Genomic DNA, 19,100 nt, shown 5'->3' on the forward strand with positions numbered 1-19,100 from the left:
GTTTCCTGTTTAGTGTTTGTTGCATCTGACAAGATTGTTTTCGTCATTCTTTTTGTTCAGTGTTCATTTTTTGTTTAATAAAGATGATAATGAGCATTCACATTCCCGCTGCGTTTTGATCGAATTCATACGACGCCCGTGACAGAACTACCCACCACAAACGGACCAAGCAGTGGAGGAAGGAGCAGCAGCAGAGCTTTGTGGATTCATGGACATGGGAGGAGATATTGGAAGGAAAAGGATCCTACACATGGGAGGAGATCCAGGCTGGAAGGGATCGCCTCCCATGGGAACAGGTGGAGGCAGCCAGGAACGCTGGAGATGGGAGAGAACGCTATGCTGGGACATGGCTGGCAAGGAAACCCGAGAGGCACACGGGTAGTTTGGCTGGGCCAAGGATGAGCCCTAAGCCAACTCCCCGTGCTTTTTATGGGGAGCAGTGGATCATGAGAGCGCCGGTCTATGTGGAGGTGCGCACAATCTCGCCCATGCGCACGCACAGTCCGGTGCGAGCGATCCCAGCCCCTCGCAAGTGCCGTGCTAGAGTGGGCGTGCAGCCTGGTAGGAGTATGCCTGCGCAGCGCATCTGGCCACCAGTGCGTCTCCTGGGCCCAGGCTATCCTGCGCTTGCTCTACGCATGGCAGCCATCAGGCCTCTGCACAGCCCTGTTCGACCTGTGCCAGCACTCCACCCGTGCAGGGCTACTGTGACTACCCAGCCAGGGCGGGTGGTGCAGGCTGTGCGCTCCAGACCTCCAGAGCTGGTTCATGGCCCGGTGTATCCAGTTCCTGCTCCTCGTACTAGCCTCAAGGTGCGTGTCCCTAGTCTGGCGTCTCCAAAGCCAGCACCACACACCAGGCCTAGAGTGCATCAGCCCAGTCCAGTACGTCCTGTTCCCGCTCCTCGCACTAGCCTTGGGGTGCGTGTCCCCAGTCTGGTACCTCCAGTACCAGCCCCACGCACCAGGCCTCCAGTGCGTCAGCCCAGTCCAGTATGTCCTGCTCCTGCTCCTCCCACTAGCCCTGGGGTGCGTGTAAATAGTCTGACGTCTCCTAAGCCAGCCCCACGCATCAGGCTTTCAGTGCGCAGTCCCCGTCCAGAGCTTCCGGCGACAGTACCCCGTCCAGAGCTTCCGGCGACAGTGCCCTGTCCGAGCTTCCGGCGACAGTACCCCGTCTAGAGATGGCCCACAGTCCGGAGCCTGCAGAGACGGCCCTCCAGTCCGGAACCGACAGAGACGGCCCTCCAGTCCGGAACCGACAGAGACGGCCCTCCAGTCCGGAACCGACAGAGACGGCCCTCCAGTCCGGAGCTCCCAGAGTCGGCCCTCCAGTCCGGAGCTCCCAGAGTCGGCCCTCCAGTCCGGAGCTCCCAGAGTCGGCCCTCCAGTCCGGAGCTCCCAGAGTCGGCCCTCCAGTCCGGAGCTCCCAGAGTCGGTCCTCCAGTCCGGAGCTCCCAGAGTCGGCCCTCCAGTCCGGATCTCCCAGAGTCGGCCCTCCAGTCCGGAGCTCCCAGAGTCGCCCTCCAATCCAAGGTCTCCAGCGACGCGCATCAGCCCGAGGTCTTCAGTGATGCGTCTTAGTCCAGAGACTTCGGGAGGGGTATAATATAATAAACAGTTAGCGGGGGTGGACAGGTTAGGTTGGGGAGTAAGGCCAGAGCCTGAGCCACCTCCGTAGTAGGAGGTTGGGGGGGGGGGGGGGGTGTAGCACCCTCCCTTCCCTCCCTTTAGTTAGGTTTATTTTTTTGTGTTTATTTTTGTGTGAGGTGCTTCCGGGGTCTGCACCTTTGGGGGGGGGGGGGGGGGGGGGGGGTACAGTCACGTCCTGACCAGTAAAAGAGGTTGTTTGTTAGCGTAGTTTGGTCAGGGCGTGGCAGGGGGTGTTTGTTTAGAGTGTTTTGGGGTTTGTTGGGCTATGTTCTTGTTAGTCTATTTCTATGTTAGTTCTAGTATGTCTATTTCTATGTAGTGTTTATTGGTGTTTATTGGGTTGACCTTCAATTGGAAGCAGCTGCTCCTCGTTGCTTCTAATTGAAGGTCCTATTTAAGAGGGGTGGGTAGTGGGTGGGTAGTTGGGACTATGGGATTTGTGGGTAGTTGTTTCCTGTTTAGTGTTTGTTGCACCTGACAAGACTGTTTTCGTCGTTCTTTTTGTTCAGTGTTAATTTTTTGTTTAATAAAGAAGATAATGAGCATTCACATTCCCGCTGCGTTTTGGTCCAATTCATACAATGCCCGTGACAAATACAAACAGTGATCGGTTATTCAATCTGTAATCCCCATTAGAATCGATCAGTTCAGCAAACGATGATGTTTCATATTTCACCCTTTCAAGTGTCTTCATATGTACATGTAATTTCATTACATATTAACCATATATCGATTGCATAATTGGCCTGTGATGGGCCGTGATCGATGACCATTCACATTACACAATAGGTTTGACACGTGCGCTCCAAGCCGCACTCCGCAGTAATAACTATGAACAATAACTGATGGCTCACTCTCCCGATCGCAACAGATAGTTCCGATGAAAGGTAACAGATTCGGTGGATTCATGGACGCACAGAATGTTTGGATTACACGGAGTTAAGGAAGAGAAAGCAGCTAGGTCGGGCGATGGCGATTTCCTCCTTTTACGGAGTTGAGATTTGTCGGACGTTTCCACCTGACCTAATTAAAGCGCCCATGGCCCAGCTGAGTAAATGGCCATGAATTAAAGAATTCTTCCACTAACTCCATGGGCCTTTTCTACAATCCCTTTACATTGTGTGTATAAGGTAGTTGTTGTTGAATTGTTAGATTACTTGTTAGATATTACTGCACCGTCGGAAACTAGAAGCACAAGCATTTCGCTACACTCGCATAAACATCTGCTAACCATGTGACCAATAAAATGTTATTTAATTTTTATTTGATTTGGGTGATTCAATTTAATCTAATAGGTTGAAAAATAAATAAAAGCTGATTGCTGTATTTAAGTCTGATTACTGTTTACCCAATTTACATTAGGCTACTTCTTTAGCTAATAGGGAAAACACAGCCTATTCTATTTCAAATGTATAACATTATTGTTATTCACACCTACATGTAATGTACCCATTGGGACCCCTTGACTACATTTTCCAGCATAGCTAAATGTCCAGGAACCTATCACTCATTATATATTGATCTCTCTGCTGCCCACACAAACAAATCACTGGTCCATATGTTTCACACACCGGAACAGTATCCACATCCTCCTCCATTCCTCCGTGCTCCAGCTATCCCCGAAACACGCATCCATCCACCCCTCCCTTCCTTCACCACTTGACCTCCTCCCGTGTCTCACCATCTCTTCCTTCCTGCAGGCGTACAATACCTTCACTTAAGTGCTGTGTTGCTCCAAAATAATTCATCTGTTCTATTCAACGCATCCTGTGGATCAAGTTAAACCTGCCAACATCCTGACTCCTCTTAACAGAGGAAAAGCGCTTACAACAGCTGCTGAATTTATAATGCTGTTAGTTATGGCCCACTAGTGCATGCAATAATATTGGGCTCATTTGAATTGAATGTGTTGTTGAAAGGCAGTTTATTGAGCCAGACATAACATGGCATAACATGCATAGAATTGGAGATGCTAATATCATACAGATATACAGACAGATGCTCACTGCTTTCATACCACTTCCTTCAGCACCTCCCTTCACCCTGTAGAGAACCGCTATAGAGCCTTATACTGCCAGAGCAGAGCACCGCCGCCCACCTGTTAGGCTGCACCTCCTCAATAATGCATTCACACACAGTGGAAACATTCTGGAATGCAGGAGATCAATGGCTGTAATTTCAAATGTTGGCAACCAGCCTCACATCGCTCTTACTTTCCCACCTTCTGCTGTGGTGGAGGCCATTAGATTAAAAAAGAGCACACCCAGTGCTATCAGAGGTTTTTATTTCCACCACCTATAACGTTTCTGCCTTTTTTCACTTTTTAAATGGAAGTTGATGTGCATAAGATGGCAGTCTATGATGATGATGAATGGTAAGCACTGTGGTAAGTTGCTTCTTGGCAAGGAAATTGTGTAGCCCCAGCTTTTTGCTCCTCTTTGCCTCTCTACCCTCATGAACCACATGACTGCCCCTTGGGCCCGTCCTATCTTTCCTCCTCATCTTCCTCCTCCTCCTCAGTGCTCTGTTTAGTTGTGAGTCCTCAGGTGCCATCGGAGGCACTCTGTTCCCCTATGACTGGAGGAAACAATGTGTTGTACAGCTCCTTGGGTAACTGAGTGTAACAGATAGTGAATCTGAGCCTTGGAGAGTTGACATAGCCTGGGTACCAGTCTGTCTAGCTAACATTCCACTGCTTGTACTCTGTGGCATATGACACAGACTGGTACCCAGGTTAGGGTTGACATTGACTGACCCCACAGTTTCCTCCAGGCAGCTTGCTAGGTGACATTATTTATTTCACATCAAGTCTTTCATCTTCTATACACTAATAAGGGCACCCTTCTCTACTGAATACCTTCACTTACAACATGTACTGTAGCAGATGATGATGGGGAAACGGAGGTGTTAGCTGTGAACCAGGCTTCCAGGCAGCTGGGGAGGGTGGAGAACTGAAAAGAAAACCCTCAGCAATTTGAAGACTGAGCGAAATTGTCTCAGACAGTTATTGGACTGTATTTCATGACTACGTTATTATAATACAATCTACAATTAAAGCTGCCTCGACAGTTACCGGGCTCCAGCCAACTAGGTAAAACAGCAGTCATTTTGGGGTCACTGGGGCTCCAGTTTCCAGCCTCTTATGGGAGGAGTGGAAATGACAGTCTGTAGTAACACACTCTGAAGAATAGCCTTGGAGAAGCTAATTAAGCCATTGCCGTTATTACTTATTTCTCATTCTTGTTTGGTCTTTCCCCCATGGTCTGCACTCAGATGAAGACGTTTTTCATACATCCGTCCCCTTATGTTTTATTAAAGGTTATCATTTCATTATTTTCCTTTGCGCAAGGTGGCCACCCAAAAATGATCCAATTGGAGTCGTTTCCCATGCTGATGCGACATTATTTTTCTGTGTTGCGGTGCAGAGGGAGGTTGTTGGAGATAGTAGGAAATATTAAGCCATGCACTCAAACTTGGATGAGGAAGACAGAATGTTTTTATTGCCCGTGGTGGAATTTGATGATGGGATGCAGAATGTTATCTAAATGTGTAGGTATACCGGTGCGATGGATTCCTTTTACTATGCCATGATCAATCATTACTTTGCTCCCTCTCTTGTAATGCTGACATGTACAGTACATGTACAGTACATGATCTACAAAGCACTCAGTTATTCATTGCCATTTTTCTGATGTGGTATTTTGACATGAATAAGCAAACAGGCTTCCAGTAATGTTCTCAGCTTGCCTCTCTCAGCTTGCTTGGCTGAGAGATTCATGATATGATTTTATGAATCATTAGCTTTCATGACTTAGCTCCTTTTCCTGTTGTAGTGAACATTGGGCATATGCTTGTACCCCTATAATGGTATTTATCATAAAGACCCTGGCCTGCCCATATTCCTATCAGGGAATGTAAACGAGTTGATTTGTCTGTAGATAGTGTACACCCCTGAAGCAGTCAGTTCAGTCAGAAACTTAGACAACTGCTGTGTAATGTTTATTTTTTATGATTACACCGTGTCAGATAATCTTTCTAAACCTGCAGGTATGATTTGAATTAGGCATCAGGCATTCTCTCATTCTCATAGCCGGGGGTGTTATATTTCAGTCTCATACTTCTCTCAAACAAAGATGAAACCTGGCTCTGGATAATCGCATAAGCAGCTTCTGTAAGATATTGGTTTAAATCAAACATGTTTTTTTTATATTTTAACTATGTAGTACTACAGGCCTGTAGGCCACGGTATGGTGTAAGTACTATCCTACAGCTACTAATGAGACAACCTAAGCATAACTGCATGTTTTATTAGACAAATAAATCCAGATGAATCCAGCTGTGCCAACGTTTCACGCTCAACTCACACATAGTTTTAGCTCAAACCCTGGTAATCCTCGATTGGTTTTGGATTTTGCATACGAAGCGCCCGAACTAAGGTGAGAGTTCAGCGTAATGTACAGTATATGCAAAGGTGGATCACAGTGCAAACACATCACATGAATATGAAGCACACAGCTCAAGGCACTATCAGCCTCTGAATCTCTTACACTTTTGGATATCAGAAAAGAGATATTAGCAAAAATACTTCCAATACTGTGGGCTGCTGTGGGAATTGGATCCATGTTCACGTCAATGCAGTATGCAATGTAAAGTTGTATACTATGCTTTCAAAACTCATATACAGTCATGACTCATATAAACTCTTGGCAGCAGGTTATGTGTAGGTGGGAATCTCATGTCTGGGCATGTAGCAGTCTCCTGTCAGAGAGACAGAGGAAGCATGCAGAGCTGTCAAGAGGTCCAGTTTAATGAATGGATGTAGACAGACAAAATGAAACTAGCTGGCTTCCTCCAGCACTCTGTCTGGTACTTGTGCCCAATGTGATGGAATTGCTGAAGTCATGTCCATCAAACTGTGTTCCAAAGTCTGGGTAAAAAAGTAATAAAAGATGTTGAACAAAGTTAGTTTCACAGTAAAGTATTTGATATTCAAAAACACCTACACTGTATTGATGAGATAAAGATTCCTAATGCACAGAGCCCATAAGGGTGTTTTCCTCATTATGGCCGATTAGAAATGTATTCAGAGTAGCTTTTAAGATTCTGTGAAATGCTTCTGGAATGTGTTTTCCACTAACCTGTGTCTCTGGTTCTCTAGAGTTCTCTTTGCTCTGACCTGGATGACTTCCGCTACATCTCAATTATTCAAAATTATATTCTGGTATGAGTAAAGGTTTTTTCTGCTTGAGGCAGCAATGGATGGAATGCAGGAAGTGCACATTGGTACCTTGGAAACCATTGTCTCAAGTTGCTGGAGGACCGAGAGAAGTGGATAGTCATGGGAAGGTTACAGTGTTTTTTCAGATGGTATACAGTGCATTTGGAAAGTATTTAGACCCCTTGACTTTTTCCACATTTTGTTTCGTTACAGGCTTATTCTAAAATTGATTAAATATTTTTTTCCCCCTCATCAATCTACACACAATACCCCATAAGGACAAAACAAAACAGTTTTTTTGAAAGTTTTGCAAATGTATTAAAAAAAACCCCGGAAATATCACATTTACATAAGTACTGTCACGACTTCCACCGAAGGTGGCTCCTCTCCCTGTTCGGGCAGCACTCGGCGGTCGTCTTTGTCGATTTACTAGCTGCCACCGATCCCTTTTCCTTTTCGTTTGGTTTTGTCTGTCTTGTGTTATCACCTGTGTCGAGTTTAGGTTTGTTAGTGGGGTATTTAATCTTCCCTACCTGTGTGGTTTTGTGCGGGATTGTTTGTGTGTACTTGTCGTTTGGTTTGGGTGGCGTTTTTTTTTGTTCGTGTAGACAGGTGTATTTTTCCTGGACTGTGTTCTGGATCATTTAGTGGGCTGCTTATTTGGTCCCGTGGCAGCTAGTAGACTGGCGACAACGACCGCCGAGCGCCGCCCGAACAGGGAGAGGAGCCAGTCGTGACAGTACCACCCCCCGACGCGCGGCTCCCGCAGCGCGCCGATGCCGGCCTCGAGGACGACCCGGAGGGCGTAGTGCAGGGCGATCCGGATGGAGGCTGTGGAACTCACCCAGCAGGGATGGGTCCAAGATGTCCCCCACCGGTACCCAGCACCTCTCCTCCGGACGAGAGTCTGGGAGTCTCACTGCGGTGGCGGTCAGCGCTATCCTTCTGCTGCCCACCGGCCCGTTTAAGGGATTCCTGGACGGCTCTCCAGGTCTCCTTTGAGCGCTGCACCCATTCTTCCTCGGTCTGGCTCTGATGCCATGGTACCAGGACCGGCTGGTAACCCAACACACACTGAAACGGCGACAGGTTCGTGGAGGAGTGGCGGAGTGAATTTTGAGCCATCTCGGCCCATGGGACGAACCTCGCCCACTCTCCTGGCCGGTCCTGGCAATATGACCGCAGAAACCTGCCCACATCCTGATTCACTCTCTCCACCTGCCCATTACTCTTGGGGTGAAAACCCGAGGTCAGGCTGATCGAGACCCCCAGACGCTCCATGAACGCCCTCCAAACCCGGGACGTGAACTAGGGACCCTGATCAGAAACTATGTCCTCAGGCACCCCGTAGTGCCGGAAGACGTGTGTAAACAGGGCCTCCGTGGTCTGTAGGGCTGATGGAAGACCGGGCAAAGGGAGGAGACGGCAGGACTTAGAAAACCGATCCACAACAACCAGGATCGTGGTGTTCCCCTGTGACGGAGGAAGATCGGTGAGGAAGTCCACCGACAGGGGGGACCAAGGCCGCTGTGGAACGGGGAGGGGCTCTAACTTCCCTCTAGGCATGTGTAGGAGCCTTACACTGGGCGCACACCGAACAGGAGGAGACATAAACCCTCACGTCCCTTGCCAACGTGGGCCACCAGTACTTCCCTCTAAGACCCCGCACCGTCCTATCAATACTCGGATGACCAGAGGAAGGTAGCATGTGAGCCCACCTGATCAATCTATCGCGAACACCAAGCGGCACATACCTTCGACCAGCTGGACACTGTGGCGGAGTACGTTCTAACCGTGACGCCCGCTCGATGTCCGCGTCCACCTCCCATACCACCGGTGCCACCAGACAAGAGGCCGGAAGTATGGGGGTGGGATCGATGGACTGCTCCTCGGTATCATAGAGACGGGACAGTGCGTCGGCCTTAGCGTTACGGGAACCTGGTCTATATGAGATGGTGAAATGGAATCTGGTGAAAAACATCGCCCACCTTGCCTGACGAGGATTCAGTCTCCTCGCCGCCCGGATGTACTCCAGATTACGGTGGTCAGTCCAGATGAGAAAAGAGTGTTGCGCCCCCTTAAGGCAATGTATCCACACCTTCAGAGCTTTTACCACAGCCAGCAACTCCCTGTCCCCCACATCATAGTTTCGCTCCGCCGGAATGAGCTCCCTTGAAAAGAAAGCGCAGGGGCGAAGCTTAAGGGACGTGCCCGAGCGCTGTGATAGCACGGCTCCAACACCAGCCTCGGACGCGTCCACCTCCACTATGAATGGCAAAGATGCGCCAACACGGGAGCATCGGTGAACAGAGCATTCAGACGACCAAAAGCTCTGTCCGTCTCCGCCGACCACCGCCTCCGCACCGGCCCCCCCTTCAGCAGTGAGGAAATGGGAGCAGCCACCTGCCCAAAACCCCGGATAAACCTCCGGTAGTAATTGGCAAACCCTAAAAACCGCTGCACCTCCTTTACCGTGGTTGGAGTCGGCCAATTACGCATGGCCGCAATGCGGTCACACTCCATCACCACCCCAGATGTGGAAATGCGATACCCCAGGAAAGAGACGGCTTGTTTGGAAAACACACATTTCTCGGCCTTGACGTATAGGTCATGCTCCAACAGTCGCCCAAGTACCCTGCGCACCAGAGACACATGCGCAGCGCGTGTAGCGGAATAGATCAGAATGTCATCGATGTACACCACCACACCCTGCCCGTGCAGGTCCCTGAGAATCTCGTCTACAAAGGATTGGAATATGGCTGGAGCATTCTTCAACCCATACAGCATGACGAGGTACTCATAATGGCCAGATGTGGTACTAAACGCGGTTTTCCACTCATCTCCCTCTCGGATACGCACCAGGTTATACGCGCTCCTGAGATCCAGTTTGGTGAAGAAGTGTGCTCCGTGAAATGACTCCACCGCCATGGCGATGAGAGGTAGCGGGTAACTGAACCCCACTGTGATCGCATTTAGACCTCTGTAATCAATGCACGGACGCAGACCTCCCTCCTTCTTCTTCACAAAAAAGAAACTCGAGGAGGCGGGTGACGTGGATGGCCGAATGTATCCCTGTCTCAGAGATTCAGTGACATATGTCTCCATAGCCACCGTCTCCTCCTGTGACAGGGGATACACGTGACTCCTGGGAAGTGCAGCGTTAACCTGGAGGTTTATCGCACAATCCCCTCGTCGATGAGGTGGTAATTGGGTCGCCCTCTTTTTACTGAAAGCGATAGCCAAATCGGCATATTCGGGGGAATGCGCACGGCGGAGACTTGGTCCGTACTCTCCACCGTCGTCGCACCGATGGAAACTCCCACACACCTACCTGAGCACTCCTCTGACCACCCCTTAAGAGCCCCCTGTCTCCACGAAATTTTGGGATTGTGATAAGCCAACCAGGGAATCCCCAGCACCACTGGGAACGCAGGAGAATCAATGAGGAAGAGACTAATCCGCTCTTCATGACCCCCCTGCGTGTTATCACCTGTGTCGAGTTTAGGTTCGTTAGTGGGGTATTTAATCTTCCCTACCTGTGTGGTTTTGTGCGGGATTGTTTGTGTGTACCTGTCGTTTGGTTTGGGTGGCGGTTCTTTTTGTTCGTGTAGACAGGTGTATTTTTCCTGGACTGTGTTCTGGATCATTTAGTGGGCTGCTTATTTGGTCCTATGCCTGTGCTATATGGACTTGAATAAACGCCTTCTCTACATTATTTTTCTCTCCTGCGCCTGACTTCACACCCACCTCTCCTAGGGAGATCTGACAAGTACTCAGACCCTTTACTCAGAACTAGGGTTGCAAAGGGTCAGAAACTTTCCCAGAATATTTTGGTAATTTTGCTTAAATTCATGAAAAATGTTAGCTTATAACAGTGAAACTTCTTTGTGGGATACACATAAGGCAATTCTAGGTCTTGTGGCATATTGTGATTAAACTATCCCCAATTCAATGGACTTGCAACCCTCTGCATGCACAATGCATTCTTCCATCACATGTACAGCTGATTCTTAAGATCTTGCACACTAATGAGATGCTATTGAGCCCACTACTACACTGTCTGAGTTAAGGACTACATGCTTTCTGGTAAGTTTTGATTACAATATTGGGTGGGGTGAATATATTTTAAATGACATACATGATTTTTTGTTAACTAGAAAATAGTTTAAATCATTTCGAACTTGTTATCAATTTCTGCTAGTTAGTTTTTGCTACCATGTGGGTTTTAGCTTGCTTGAGCCTGCTAACTGAGGAGTGTTAATTCATCTTTCTATGAATGTTTCATTTTCAAAACATTTATCTTACAAAGGAGTTGTTTAATCTAACTGCTTAACTATTTATCTGTACATGGAATTGCATTTGTTTATTTTACTAATTTCTTTCAAATCTTTACAGGAAAATGCCATGGGCACTATCTGATGTGTGGAGACATTTCACTGCTGCTAATGTAGAAGGAAAAGCTGTGTACATTTGCAAATACTGTGCCAAATCATATGTGAAGAATGCAACAAAGATGCAGAATCATCTGGCCAAGTTCATAAAGTTCCCTCAGCGCTCACAACAAGTAACCTCTGACAAAAGTCCCTCTACTTCTATTCGAGGTGAAAATGATGACTCAGACACCTTATCGATAGCAACAGCTCATGACCCTCCTGGAATCAGATGTTTTCTTGACTCAATGGAGGAATGTAGTCAGAGAAATGCTGATGAACGTCTTGCTCGAGCTGTGTATGCAACTGGTTCAGCTCTGATGCTCACAGGAAAAATCTATTGGAAGAGATTTCTGAATGTTCTTCGCCCAGAATACACCGCTCCAACCAGACATGCTTTATCTACTCATTTGCTGGATGCAGAGTTCAACAGAGTTCAAGTGAAGGTCAAGCAAATCATAGAGAAAACAGATTGTAATGCAATCATCTCTGGTTGGTGGTTGAATGTTCGTGGGCAAGGAATAATTAACTACATCATCTCCACCCCTCAACCAGTATTCTACAAGAGCACAGACACAAGGGACAACAGACACACCAGTCTCTACATTGCAGGCAGCTGAAGGCAGTCATCAATGACCTTGGACCACAGAAGGTATTTGCACTGGTGACAGGCAATGCTGCGAACATGAAGACTGCTTGGTCTAAAGTGGAGGAGTCCTACCCTCACATCACACCCATTGGCTGTGCTGTTCATGCATTGAATCTGCTCCACAAGGACATCATGGCTCTGAAAACAATGGATGCACTCTACAAGAGAGCCAGAGAAATGGTTAGGTATGTGAAGGGTCATCAAGTTATAGCAGCAATCTACCTCACCAAGCAAAGTGAGAAGAATAAGAGCACCACATTGAAGCTGCCCAGCTGCTCATCATGTTTGACAGTCTCCTGGAGGGGAAGGAGTCTCTCCAAGAAATGGCCATATCACAGTCTGCCGATATGGACAGCCCCATCAAGAGGATCCTCCTGGATGATGTATTTTGGGAGAGAGTGGTAAGCAGCCTGAAACTCCTGAAACCTATAGCAGTAGCCATTGCAGGGAGACAATGCCATCCTGTCTGATGTTTAGACTCTGCTTGCAGATGTCAGAGAAGAAATCCGTACTGCCCTGCTGACTTCAATGGTGCTCCAAGCAGAGGAAACTGCAGTTCTGAAATACATCAAAAAGCGTGAAGACTTCTACCTGAAGCCCATACACTCTGCAGTGTACATGTTGGACCCCAAGTATGCTGACAAGAGCATCCTGTCTGGTGCAGAGATCAACAAGGCCCATGGTGTCTCGCCACCTTGGTCTGGATGAGGGCAAGGTTCTTGGCAGTCTGGCAAAGTACACTTCCAAGCAAGGGCTTTGGGATGGAGATGCAATATGGCAGTTGTGCCAACATATCTCATCAGCCACCTGGTGGAAGGGACTGTGGATCTGAGGCTCTTTCCCCTGTTGCCTTCATCATCCTCCAAATCCTACCAACATCAGCTGTCTCCGTGTGCAACTGGTCCTTGTTTGGGAACACACACACCAAAGCACCCAACAGGCTGACCAATGCAAGGACTGAAAAATTGGTGGCCATCTGGGCAAATGTGAGGATTTTTGAGCCTGACAACGAGCCATCTTCAACATGGTTGGAAAGTGACAGTGAAGATGAACCCTCAGAGTCTGATGTTCAAGAGGTGGACATTGAGGAGGTCCAGGGAGAAGGCATGGAAGCATGAGAGGAAGACATCCAAAGATTCTCTCAACCAGCTTCATGAGGTAGTTACCTGGAATGCATTTCAATTAACAGGTGTGTCTTTTTCAAAGTTAATTTGTGGAATTTCTTTCCTTAATGCGTTTGAGAAAATCAGTTGTGTTGTGACAAGGTAGGGGAGGTATACAGAAGATAGCCCTATTTGGTAAAAGACCAAGTCCATATAATGGCAAGAACAGCTCAAATAAGCAAAAATAGTCAAAATAAAGTAAAACCCTTGAATGAGTAGGTGTGTCCAAACTTTTGACTGGTACTATATGTGTAACATGCATCTTACTGAATGCACTGTTGAACATGTGTGAGATGGATCAGAGCTGTATGTACGTTGTTCATTGTCACAATCTGTTCGTTGTGCCTGGATGACTGTGAGTCGATGGTATAAACTCACTGATATGAATGTGACGTAACGTAGGGGAAGATAATTTGGGAAGAAGTGACTAAGAGTGAATTGATTCACTGGGGTAGCTCCACTTACCACCAGGGGCCATCTGTCTCTGTCTCTGGCAACTATCTCCTAACTCTCTGATCGGATATACATTACGTGTACTGTACACCCAAGAGTGAATAGAAACACAGATACACTCACTTCCTTGAGCTTGGAAAGCATGATAATAACTGTGGAAGGATAATAGTTTTACCCTAAATAGATGTAGGCATAATACAAAAGGCTTTATGGAGGTAGGGTTAGAATTGATCGTGACTTACAGTCTGTCTATCAACATCTTGGCCTTAACAGCCATTGGTCCTCAGACTGTGCTCAGAGCAGTGCTATTAAGCCAGACCTGTCTATTCTCTTGTAGAAGCCCAATAAACTCCCGCCTCCAGCTCCGATGGCTGGTCTGAAAACAGATCAGGATCAATGTCTCCACATGAAACACCCGTCTCCCCAAACCACCAGCGGAACCCAGGCGATCCCACTCAACTCCTGTGTGGAATCACAATGTTGTGGCAGAAAGCGGAGGCAGATGTTTTTTATACACTTGTGTTGTCTGGAGGGAATGCAGCTCAGGCAGTATAGGCCCCTGCGCTGTCCCTCTCGCTCTCTGTCTCTCTCTCCCTCTTCCCTCTCTCCCTCTTCCCTCTCTCCCTCTTTCCCTCTTTCCCTCTCTCCCTCTCGCCTTCTCTCCCATGCTCACTGTCTCTCTCTACTCTCTGACTAATTTTTTTTTCTCTTACTCTCAGCCTGTCTTAATTTTTCCTTACTATTATTTTCTCCTTTGATTTTGTTGCTCTTATTTTATAGTATTTATCTCTTCCACCCTCTCCACATCTTTAAAGAAAAATAATAATTCTCACTCTATCCTTCTCATTTCCAAGGAGTGCCTCCTTGCCAAACCCATGCTGTGCTCGCGTCCTCTGTCCATGAGTGCACACAAGCGCACACAAGCGCACACAAGCGCACACACACACACACACACACACACACACACACACACACACACACACACACACACACACACACACACACACACACACACACACACACACACACACACACACACACACACACACACACACACACACACACACACACACACATCCACTCTGACAGGCCTGCCTGTTCTTCTTCTTCTGTCAGACAGAGAGCCGAGAGGCCCCACTCACACTCCAACATCCATAATACAACTCAAGCTTTCCCCCTGCTTCTAAAAATAGATATCCTTTCTTGTTTAATATTTCATCCCCCCTTCTTCTTCTCTCCTCTATCTCCTTTATGGAGGAGAAAGAGGGGCTTTTAGGGAGGCCAGAGGTTGAAGAAACAAAAACCTCACAAATGGATGCAACCTCCCACCCCCACCTCCCTCCTCCAATGTACCCTCGCTCTATGTTCCCCAAATGATCCATGCTCTGCACGTCCAATGTCTAGCTGGCTTTTCCCATGTCCTTCAGTCCGTCCATCTCATCTCCACTTTCCCAGTATCTCTCCATATGCCCAGGCAATGTGTGTTGGATGCTGTCAAATCAAATGAATTCAAATTTTATTGGTCACATACACATGGTAAGCAGATGTTATTGCGAGTGTAGCGAAATGCTTCTAGTTCCGACAGTGCAGTAATATCAAACAAGTAATCTAACAATTCCACAACAGCTACCTTATACACACAAATCTAAGTAAAGGATTGGAATAAGAATATAAATATATAAATATATGGATGAGCAATGACAGAGCGGCATAGGCAAGATGCAATAGACGGTATAAAATACAGTACAGTTGAAGTCGAAAGTTTACATACACATTAGCCAAATACATTTAAACTCAGTTTTTCACAATTCCTGACATTTAATCCTAATAAAAAATCCCTGTCTGGGGTCAGTTAGGATCACAACTTTATTTTAAGAATGTGAAATGTCAGAATAATAGTAGAGAGAATGATTTATTTCAGCTTTAATTTATTTTATCACATTCCCAGTGGGTCAGAAGTTTACATACACTCAATTAGTAAATTGTTTAACTTCTGTCAAATGTTTCGGGTAGCCTTCCACAAGCTTCCCACAATAAGTTGGGTGAATTTTGGCCCATTCCAACTGACAGAGCTGGTGTAACTGAGTCAGGTTTGTAGGCCTCCTTGCTTGCACACGCTTTTTCAGTTCTGCCCACAAATATTTATGGGATTGAGGTCAGGGCTTTGTGATGGCCACTCCAATACCTTGGCTTTGTTGTCCTTAAGCCATTTTGCCACAACTTTGGAAGTATGCTTTGGGTCATTGTCCATTTGGAAGGCCCATTTGCGACTAAGTATTTAACTTCCTGACTGATGTCTTGAGATGTTGCTTCAATAAATCCACATAATTTTACTTCCTCATGATGCTATCTATTTTGTGAAGTGCACCAGTCCCTCCTGCAGCAAAGCACCCCCACAACATGATGCTGCCACCCGTGTGCATCACGGTCGGGATGGTGTTCTTCGGCTTGCAAGCGTCCCCCTTTTTCCTCCAAACATAACGATGGTCATTATGGCCAAACAGTTCTATTTTTATTTCATCAGACCAGAGGACATTTCTCCAAAAAGTACAATCTTTGTCCCCATGTGCAGTTGCAAACCATAGTCTGTATTTTTTATGCCGGTTTTGGAGCGTGGCTTCTTCCTTGCTGTGCGGCCTTTCAGGTTATGTCGATATATGACTAATTTTACTGTGGATATAGATACTTTTGTACCTGTTTCCTCCAGCATCTTCACAAGGTCTTTTGCTGTTGTTCTGGGATTGATATGCACTTTTCACTTCGAAGTACATTCATCTCTAGAAGACAGAACGCGTCTCCTTCCTGAGCGGTATGACGGCTGCGTGGTCCCATGGTGTTTATACTTGTGTACTATTGTTTGTACAGATGAACGTGGTACCTTCAGGTGTTTGGAAATTGCTCCCAAGGATGAACCAGACATTTTTTTTCTGAGGTCTTGGGTGATTTCTTTAGATTTTCCCATGATGTCAAGCAAAGATGCACTGAGTTTGAAGGTAGGCCTTGAAATACATCCACAGGTACACCTCCAATTGACTCAAATGATCTCAATTAGCCTATCAGAAGCTTCTAAAGCCATGATTTCATTTTCTGGAATTTTCCAAGCTGTTTAAAGACACAGTCAACTTCTGACCCACTTGAATTGTGATACAGTGAATTGTAAGTGAAATAATCTGTCTGTAAATAATTGTTGGAAAAAGTACTTGTGTCATGCACAAAGTAGATGTCCTAACCGACTTGCCAAAACTATAGTTTGTTAACAAGAAATTTGTGGAGTGGTTGAAAAACTAGTTTTAATGACTCCAACCTAAGTGTATGTCAACTTCCAACTTCAACTGTATATACATATGAGATGAGTAATGCAAGATATATAAATATTATTAAATTGGCATTATTAAAGTGACTAGTGATCCATTTATTAAAGTGGCCAATGATTTCAAGTCTGTATGTAGGCAGCAGCTTCTCTGTGTTAGTGATGGCTGTTTAACAGTCTGATGGCCTTGAGACAGAAGCTGTTTTTCAGTCTTTCTGTCCCAGCTTTGATGTACCTGTACTGACCTCGCCTTCTGGATGGTAGCGGGGTGAACAGGCAGTGGCTCTGGTGGTTGTTGTCCTTGATGATCTTTTTGGCCTTCCTGTGACATCGGGTGCTGTAGGTGTCCTGGAGGGCAGGTCGTTTGCCCCCAGTGATGTGTTGTGCAGACCGCACCACCCTCTGGAGAGCCTTGTGGTTGTGAGCGATGCAGTTACTGTAGCAGGCGGTGCTACATCCCGACAGGATGCTCTCAATTGTGCATCTGTAAAAGTTTGAGGGTTGTAGGTGCCAATTTTTATTTATTTTTTCTTCCCGGCTGTTTGTAATAACACTTAAGATTTTCTGGGCTAATAATGCAAAGTTTCCTAATGCAAAGTTTCTGGGCTAACAATGCAACGTTTCCTAAGGACTAGAAGCGAGGCAGCCCTCTCTGTTGGCGCCATCTGTCTGCATTGTGCTGGGCTCAGTAATGACAGGGTGTAATTCGATGACTGAATGCTGAGCTTAACACACTTTCTTTCTATAGTTGGATTTAACCGCAGACAGTATCTGCACATTTTCATTTCATGTGATTCGTTGTGAGTGTATGTCACCCTTGAATCTGATTCATTCTTTGTGAGCTGGGACTCACACTAGGGGTTAAAGAAATGAAGCTTTACTGTCACATTTTTCAGCCAATTTATTCACCACATCTATTGTCTTTACTGTCGCTGGGGTCCATTTTATTTAGACCACACACTCACAGTGGTGTAGCACTTTGCATCATCAGGGTTTTTCTTCCCACAAAAGACCAATATTCCATTTGACCTCTCCACGACCTTTCTATAATAGTTTCTAAACCAGGACACGTCATGTTTTTCAATGTGAGTGGACTCTCATTCATCATCAAGAGAGGCATAATATAGACTGAGGGGAAATTGCAGTATAAGTGTTTAAGGAGGGGATGGTGTCTATGGAAAGCACACTCATTCGTGCGTCACACGGTCATTCATTCCATATCAGCAATTCACTGGGTAAAAATATTCTCTGCTTTTTAGGGGGAGGCTTTTGGGGTTGTTGGGTCCATCTCACTTATCTTTCTCCTCATTGTGCTTTTAGCTAGCTGTGTGGTTGACATTTTGGTAACGTCAGGCTAATGTTTCCCCTTAGACCCCTCTAGACTGTATGAGAAAAGCGATGGGGAGAAGAGTGCTTTGCTGAGAGTTGAATTTAGTTAGGCCTGCTGGTCTGTCCCTGTTATGTAACTTGTACGAACTGATCACAGCTACCTGCTGATGGACAACTACTTCTGATGAGGGAAGCCCCCTATCTATCCTGCCCCCCTCCCTGCTTGCCCTTGACATTGCGTGTGGCAAGGCTGTGCAGTTACCCTATGCATGCAGTTCTTATGTAAAATAAGAGGAATTCATTTGAAGTGGGATGCTGTGTCAGAGATGACATACAGTACTGTGTTTCTGCTATGTTTCTGGAAAAAATATGCTTGGCATGTTAAATTATTATACTAGGATATATGATCAGCAGTATTTTCAAGATTTTTCATTCAATATTCCAGTGTCTGACTGTGAGAGGGCTGTCCCTTCAGCACTGCACCACCCTGGACAGTGACACCTGAGGAGGCAGGCCAACCCTCAACCTAGTTCAACCTGAAACCGCCATACTTCTGTCTTTTTACAGAGCCCAAGGAGGAACCCCCACTATTACCTTATAGGCTGACTGTATTTGATTATATTTGTCTTGTTGCGTCTAACATTCCAACCCCAGTAGAATAAGCAAAGCAACATTAGTACACAGTGTTCTCCAGATATAACTGTTTATCATTCTGTTTGCTTATTTGATCCCAGAGGTACAGTATAATGATGTTTGGAGAAGGAATTAAAGTACTGTTGAGATTATTCTCTCCTGTTTACCATGTCTGTCATACTTGATCACAGGCTCAGACAATGGGTTCCTCAGACAACAGGTTCCTCAGACAATGGGTTCCTCAGACAACAGGTTCCTCAGAC

The sequence above is a fragment of the Salmo salar genome, chromosome 03, assembly GCF_965601325.2.
Source record: "Salmo salar chromosome 03, fSalSal1, whole genome shotgun sequence".
Lineage (NCBI taxonomy): Eukaryota > Metazoa > Chordata > Actinopteri > Salmoniformes > Salmonidae > Salmo > Salmo salar.